At 31.8% G+C, this 6431-nt stretch overlaps 1 long non-coding RNA gene across 1 annotated transcript; it reads left to right on the top strand.

Annotated features, from left to right (window-relative positions):
- The first annotated feature begins 591 nt into the window (after positions 1–591).
- Positions 592–1842, top strand: LOC135149899 (uncharacterized). Its single transcript, XR_010288151.1, has 2 exons — positions 592–1218; positions 1324–1842. It is a non-coding gene; the product is annotated as an uncharacterized LOC135149899 (long non-coding RNA).
- Positions 1843–6431: the final 4589 nt, after the last annotated feature.

Here is a 6431-nt window from a genome sequence, read left to right as displayed (position 1 = left end):
GGCACATAATTGTATTTGTTGATTGTAGTAATATAACAAGAATATGGATATCAGGTTTTAGTGTAATTGGCCCAAAAAGAACTTGTTCCATAGTCTATACTCTATACAGTAGTGATATGTCATAAAATGAAGCATGATGTACCAATAGAAAATTATCTTGTGAATTGTAACAGTAGATTGATCAATTTGAGCCCTCTTTTCTACATTTAAAACAGTGTTATATTAAATGACAACTCATTACTTACATGCAGTCCCATTAATATCAGAATGATTCTACTAGTTTATACTGTATTAATCACTAGTTTATACTGTATTAATCAATGATTTATACAGTAAAATCTGCAATTTTTATTTTTCATAATTTAGAAAATCTACTTATCTTAACTATTAGTTGTCAATTATTGATGATCAATTGTGGTTATAGGAGGTCCATAATAGTCGCTAATTGTGGTAAGATATGGTTGCTAGCGGCGGTGCTATTAGTGATTGTAGCAGTTGGTGTCAAGTCAGATGGTAGTAATGGTGGTGGAAGGTCCATTATTTCAGTACGTGTGAAGATGATGATCATATACGCTGTATATATGTGTATGTATATATTTATATTCGTGAGATATGTTATATGTAAAATAGTGATTTGTGATGTACAAATTATTGATTTCTGTAGTTAAAAATAGTGATTAAAAATTGGCCAGAGACCGGTTTTTAGTTTGTAGGCTAATTTGGTTTGTATTGGAGTAAGACTCTCTCTCTCTCTCTCTATATATATATTATAATTTATCAAATTCTTTTTAAAAAATTCAACAAATATTAAACATTTAATAATAATTTTAGTATGAAATTTGTTAATAGTTTGAAGACAGTGCCTTGCATGGATTTATTATTTGCATTCCTAAGTTGCAAGATAAATACAAATCATAATTTTATTCTCTTTTCAGTTCTGGGCTCCTCGCTAATAGACACAACTCTTGTGACATGTGATGCATGATAGATCTTTCTCTTATTCCTACGTTCTCTCTTTACTTCTCTCAGATAACTGTTTAGCTATTTAGAGAATTTAAATAATTTCATTTTCTGTAGATGCTATACATATGATTGTATCTTTACAGTTACTTGATTACAAATGTTAGATATTCACATTTTTTACTTGGTGGTGGAAATAGATAAAAATTTGCTAGCTCAATGTGGGAGTCATTCTGGCCTCGTTTCTGCTCTGCAAAGGTTGTTTCATTATTAATAATTAACAAAATTGTTTTGCAGTTAACTCCCTAAACACATGTGTATTCCAATATCACTTATCTGACATTTGGTTCGATTGATACTCAGCCAACTATAGATGATGCCATGGCCACGCTAGCTTCAGTGAAAGAACAAGGGGCTACTAGTTCCCAACGAACACCTCCCGAAACCAGCCAGTGGAAAGATGGTAATCAACCCATGAATGTAACACTGAAGATATTTCCCTTGTGCCAGCTGCATTTGCATTGGTCATAGCGGAAGCATGGACACGTAAAATTTCTGTTCAAGTAAGGGCCTGTCCACTTATTCAGATCACCAGCATCTATATACATGGGCGACAAGGCCTGTAAGGGTCTATGCCATCACTAGTTAAGTCAATCACCAGTTGTTGCTGATATCATTTCTGTTAATAACAAGCTCACACATTGTTAATCTGTTCACCTGTCGCATACTACATGCAAGTGATACAGCATGTGCTTATTGTGACACTGTTTTAATTTGTACACCTCATTTGTAGGGATGGGCTTCAGATATATCATTTGTGCATCGTATTTAAGGTGGTAATGTAAAGGTTTACCAGCTTTCTGTGAATAACAGTCCTTATCTTGATTTTTTGTAGTCATTTCTCCTGTAATAAAACACCATAAATAACCTCAAAGTTTGTTAAATACTTTGAATTTTGCTCTAATATCCTCAAACAGAAAAATGAAATTAAAGCCAGTATCTTGATTTCACTTATTTGTATTTACCTTGGTCAGTTGCAGTGATCAAGCAGTTGTACTTTGCCTGCAGCAGAATTTGATCATATCTTCTGAGTATCATGCGTATTTCTAGTTAGTTTTCAAGTTCATTAACAGCACAAGTCAAATGAACTTTGTTGTTTCATATTTTTCCGTTTATAAGTTTCAAGGTACATCCATCTGTGCTACCTCAAATATTTCATAAATAGTTACCTGATAGTTTAATTGAGAAAAATAGTTGCTCAGGAGTTTAATTTGGAAAAAATTCTGGCCTGAATATTCGAGAAATTGAAGCATACATAGTGATAGGACTACTCCAGTTACTTGTTTGTTACAAGTTTGAAGAAATGCAGGCAACTGTAAAGAGCTACATTAAAAAACTCAAGGAGATGTCTGCTAGTCCCTGAATAGTCCCTCAACATGCTTGTATTTAGAGTACGTTTCGATCTAGTAATTTAGGCTTGCAGTGATAAACCTGTTTAAGTTACACATTTGAGCCAGTGACAGTATTTGTTCTTATACGCTCTTGCTAGTCATCTCTCTTACAATACCAATTTCACTTTGGCTACCTTGTGTAATTTTTCAATTGTCTCCTTGAAGTGATTCATATGTTTGTGATTTATTTTCTTCAGAAAAGTGTAAAACTAAACCTACTTTTCTAGATATCAAGTATGATCCAAAAGAAGTTCCTTGTTTAATTTGTTTTTTTGACTCTAAATAAAACTCCTCGAATTCCGGTGGGAACCCCATTCCCCCATTCGGCACTGGGGGCGAAGGGTGTCAGACAATAATTCCCTTTGGGATTGGGGCGGGGGGCGGGGGTGTATCATGCAAGGGAGGGGATAGCACTACAACTCTGCACTCATTGATCTTGTGAAGGAGGTACAAGAAGGCAGGGAAACTGCCGCAATTAGATTTAGATTGACAGTATGAGAGTGGAGCTCCCAGGGGAGGGGCATAGTGGATGAAATGGCCCAAATTCATCATCCGTACAATTATGTGGATGGCATTGCTCAATTAATAGTGTTCCTGCTTCTTCTTTGCCGTTTAATGTTCAGATGGCTGATCTAAATAGTAAAAATCATGCTTATAGAAATTTTTAGAGTAGAAAAAAAAGCAGGCTCTGCTCTAAAATGATTAGCTGAGATGGTTCAGGCCACAATGTAATTACCGTCTGTAGCTTTTGCGTACAGGTTAGAAAGCAAAGTGTAAGTTGCTGCTTCTTTGATACTCCTGACATCCTCAATATAATTCCTGGAAGAGGTTATGTGCGTGGATAATAAATGAGTTTTATGGTTTTAGAAATTGTGGTCTATGATCTTATTTGATGCTGCTGATAGTTGCTCTAGGAACAACAATATTCTGATGGCTTTGAGATAGAGTTCTACTAGCAATTTGAATGAGGTTAAAGATATGAGTGCTGCTATATAGTTTTGGAGAATATACTCATGCCATGTTATTTGGTAGTCAGTTCAGTATTATTTGATCATATTTCTTATTGCTGCATTTAGATAGCCTTTACTTTAGGCCTTGTTTTTTAGGCATCTCTTAGACTTGCTCTAAGCCTTACTTTGTTTGTAGTTTTAAGGCAAATGAAAATTCTGAGTAGAAGGAAGTCTAATGCAACTTCTGGCTGCTCGTCATATATTCAGGAGCAGGCCCTGCATCCAACTCCACAGTATAATCCGCACCTGGTAATGCATATCCTATCGATTCCTGTTCCTGAGTACTCTACTGTTGGTGTTTTTACTTGAGTCTTCACCTCTGTTTGCAGCTTCATGAATTCCCGATGTTCATTTTCTTGTGAACCTTCCAATACTTGTCGTTATTGCTATTCTTCATGAATGTTTTATACTTTAATTTCCCATCCTTATCAATATTGTTACCCTTTTTGACAGTTTCATCCTTGAACTCTTGTTGTGTGTGAATATTGCCAACTGTTGGTTCCCTCACAAGTATTGTGAACCACTCAAGATCTTATCATTGACCTCTTCTCATCATTGACCTCTTCTCTTTGAAGGATCAAATACAATACAATATCAAACTACATTCTCCATCACCTTCGGCCCTGTGTTTTCTGTGAACTTCTTTCTACACTCGAGCAAGTTGTCTAAGTTATTGTTAACCACATTCTCCCATTAACAATTAATTGTTTTAGCTATTTATAGGGTCTTACATATCACATTACCCATTAAAATTAATTGTTTTAGCTATTTATAGAGTTTTACATATTATCCTAAATTTTATGTGAAAAGACCGTGATTAGTTAAAAGTATATTTATTCATGAGAACAGCAGGACCAATTATTCTGAGTGCACAACTATATAAAATAAAAAATGTAGAAACTATGCAAAATAATCGTTTTGTATCGCTATCAAGTGTCGCTAATAGAGGGCATATTATATTGCTATACATATAGTTATATATTTTGTATTTATCAAAGTTATATATTTTCTAATATCAATTTAAAGTATTGTCAATTTTTTACATGACATCTGGGTTCGGACAAAGACTTCTTGTCTCAATTCTCTTTGAAACTAGCAAAAGAGCGTAGGAAAATAACAATCCTCGCTACATGTATGTTTATTGTTTATTTAATTAATTTAAAATAATATTATAATTTACTAAGTTAATGACATATATGTTGCTTTTATATAATATCTTTATAATTTTATTAAATGATATTAAAGCTATTCACTTGATTGGCTATTAATTCTCAACAAACTCAACAAACTCGAATAGGGAATACAACACAAAATGTTATATTGGAACCTTCAACTAATGAGAATACAACACAAAATTTCTTCTTCTTCTTTTTTTTTGTCTAATTTGATCTTTGAATCTAATTTATCATACGAATTAAATAATTAAGAAACATAGCATATCAGTACATTCAGAAATAATTTCAAAATTTTGTTTCACGGTAATATAATTTTGATGAACTCTTATATTGTGTGAAAAACCTCTTATTCTTATTTATCAGAATATTTAATTTTGCTATCGCAAAACTGCACTCCATGAAATTCCCAAAAGCAAGAGTGTCATTTATTAATGATATCAATATAATTATTCAATTAATTTGTAATTCGTACACATAAAGATAAAGAATATTAGTGCATATATATTAAAATAATAAAATATAAGAAAATATTGTATTGGAATATTTGATTTTATTTTTTATTAAATGTACTTTTCTTACTCTTTTAGAGCATCTCCAACGGCGTTGATTATAATAGTTGGCTAAATTGGACCTGCAAGAGATTACGTAAAATTTGTTGAAACTGCAAGACATTTTGCTTCGATGGTATTGGCTATATTGGTTGGCTATAATTTAAAAATAGTATGTTATTAATATTTTGGATTGTTATAAATAGAATATATTATTTTAATATGGTATTCGATGGTATTGGCTATATTGGTTGGCTATAATTTAAAAATAGTATGTTATTAATATTTTGGATTGTTATAAATAGAATATATTACTTTAATATGATAATAAGTAATGTGTAATCTTGATTTTCTTACAGACCTGTAGCGGATCGACAAATATAACCATCTATAGGAGGTTGGCTATAATTATAGATAACAGGTGGGGATGGTTGGAGCGTAAATTTTTGAAGCCATTAAATATATATAACTTTAAATTTTGATATGACTATTAAAATTTTAGCTAAGGGATCTTCATGGTTGTAAATGCTTTTAAGAAAACAATATAATTAAGATAGTATCTCAGATTATATCTATGTTACATATCTCATAAATACTAGGATTTTAATTAGATAACATTTATAAATTTTTTATTTGGTGTCCAGAATGTTCTATCAAGTTCTATATATATCGTCATTTCTCCGTCAATAATCAGCTATCTTTATTTGTTGCGGGCATGTTCAACATCAACTATCTACGGCCTACCTGGTAAGTACTGTCATTTTAATCATGATAGTAGATCGATTCATAATTTTGTTATTGAACCATACGTGTCTGGAGAAATTTTTATGTATACGTTTGATTAACTCTAATGCAACACCTCACTGCCACACATAATGAAAGAAACCCACAATCAGTCGCTTGTGACTTCTGCAAGAATGAAACAATCATGTAATAAATTATAGAGAAAGACTAATTTATCCTAATTTATTATTATATGTTTATCTTTGAAATTGTTATTCAAATCTATATTATATTTAACATTGATATAAACTTAAAATTATGTGAAATTCAATATATATTGTTTGGTATGTATATTTCATTTATTAGATTTAATATTCAATATTTGTTATTCCATTCTTCCCACCCGATTCTTTACCCTGGGTTTGGGCACGAAATTTAACAAATATGTATAAACTAATGAAATAGGGAAAGAAAAGTGGGTGAAGTGGTGGGACCATTGATTTTTAATATATAAAGTAAAGATAATTGAGTAAAACCCATTAACTATTTTAGAAAAGTTTTATA

Source organism: Daucus carota, chromosome 1 (genome assembly GCF_001625215.2).
Source record: "Daucus carota subsp. sativus chromosome 1, DH1 v3.0, whole genome shotgun sequence".
In the NCBI taxonomy this organism is placed as follows: domain Eukaryota; kingdom Viridiplantae; phylum Streptophyta; class Magnoliopsida; order Apiales; family Apiaceae; genus Daucus; species Daucus carota.
Note: the sequence above shows the minus strand (reverse complement) of the source record. Positions and strands in the feature narration are given on the sequence as shown.